General features: G+C 42.9%; 1 pseudogene; it reads left to right on the top strand.

Moving 5' to 3' along the window:
* Window positions 1–387: 387 nt before the first annotated feature.
* LOC149232241 (putative UDP-arabinopyranose mutase 2 pseudogene) lies at window positions 388–1,454 on the top strand (annotated as a pseudogene).
* Window positions 1,455–1,968: the final 514 nt, after the last annotated feature.

Consider the following 1,968-nt stretch of genomic DNA (forward strand, 5'->3'; position numbering starts at 1 on the left):
TACGTTTAATATATTTTGCTTTTATAGTTTTTATAAAATTGATGATCTGGAGTCGGGACAATTTACTTTAAAAGCAAGTTTTATAAAAGCAAAATTACCGTCAAAACCGGAGACTTTAATTGTGATTTATCCCAGGCTTCCGGAGTCTGGGCAAGAGCGTGAATCCCCAGATAACAAATCTCTTGAACCCCTTGCCGGGGAATGCTCTTCCACACCTATATATACACTTACGGAGAGAAACCAAATCAAGATTGAGAGGAAAAGTCCTTTGGGGTTGTGGAAGATTGCGTTGTGTGTATTTCATTTTCTTTCATTTCTGGTTTCTTGGCACGTAGGTCAGTTGATCCAGTAACAATGGCAGTTTCGACTTCGAGTGCTGCGACCCCAATCCTGAAGGAGGAGCTGACATAGTGATACCCACGATCGGGAACTTGGATTTCTTGGAGATGTGGAGGCCATTCTTTGAGCCCTACCACCTCATCATTGTGCAGGATGGCGATCCGTCGAAGACCATCAGTGTGCCTAAGGGTTTCGATTACGAACTTTACAACAGAAATGATATCGAGAGGATCCTGGGCCCCAAGGCCTCCTGCATCTCTTTCAAGGACAGTGCCTGCCGTTGCTTCGGCTACATGGTCTCTATGAAGAAATACATCTTTACTATTGACGATGACTGCTTCGTTGCCAAAGATCCCTCCGGCAATGACATCAATGCTCTCCAGCAGCACATTATGAATTTGCTTTCTCCTTCAACTCCATTCTTTTTCAATACACTGTATGATCCATACAGACAGGGTGCAGATTTTGTACGTGGGTACCCTTTCAGCCTTCGCCATGGAACACCCACTGCAGTTTCTCATGGCCTCTGGATTAATATCCCTGATTACGATGCCCCCACACAGCTTGTCAAACCTTCCGAACGCAACACCAGATATGTTGATGCAGTTTTGACAATTCCAAAGGGTACGCTTTTCCCCATGTGTGGCATGAATTTGGCCTTCAATCGGGACTTGATTGGCCCTGCCATGTATTTTGGCTTGATGGGTGATGGCCAGCCTATTGGTCGCTATGACGATATGTGGGCAGGATGGTGTGTCAAGGTCATCTGCGACCACTTGGGATTGGGTGTGAAGACAGGGCTGCCATACATTTGGCACAGCAAGGCCAGTAACCCTTTTGTTAATTTGAAGAAAGAATACAAGGGAATATTCTGGCAAGAGGACATTATTCCATTTTTCCAATCTGCCACACTTCCAAAGGAATGTACCTCTGTCCAGCAATGCTACATTGAGCTGTCAAAGCAGGTAAGGGAGAAACTTGGAGTAATAGATCCGTATTTCCAGAAGCTGGCAGATGCCATGGTCACTTGGATTGAAGCTTGGGATGAGCTCAATCCCACTGCCGACCATGCTGAAGTAATTCCGAATGGATCAGCTAAGTCACCCGCGAAGTAGCTGCAAGGATCTCCCACATTAATTACTTGCATTTGTAAGCTCTGAGCGGTAGTGCCTCTTATTATTTTGGCATGAGAATTTTGGTAGATGAATAGTTTATTCAGTTGAGCTGTAGTTATTACTTGTTTTTTTTAATGCAGTTAGATAATGGTAGGGGCTACATTGACATCCAGAGAAACATTTGTTGGGATGCAATTATTTCTGAGAATCTGCATGCAGTATTTGCATGGATATGTTTTCTATTCGGTTAGATAATAATAGGTCTTACATGGACATCTCGAGAAGAATTCAGTCATTACATGGATAATGCTTGGATTGAGTATCTGCATGGATGGATGGTTTACGTTTTTCTTGGTGCTGCAATTGCATATTTTATTTGTTTCAGTTATTACATGGATAATGCTTGTATCCAGTATCTGCATGGATCTATTTCTGCCATTGAGATTTAAGTTTTTCTGGGACTGTAATTCCCGACCGCCGTGTTTATTGAAAAACATAATTAAATGTTCAACAC

Source organism: Pinus tabuliformis, chromosome J, assembly GCF_031772625.1.
Source record: "Pinus tabuliformis cultivar Carrire ecotype Pingquan chromosome J, CPIR1, whole genome shotgun sequence".
NCBI lineage: Eukaryota > Viridiplantae > Streptophyta > Pinopsida > Pinales > Pinaceae > Pinus > Pinus tabuliformis.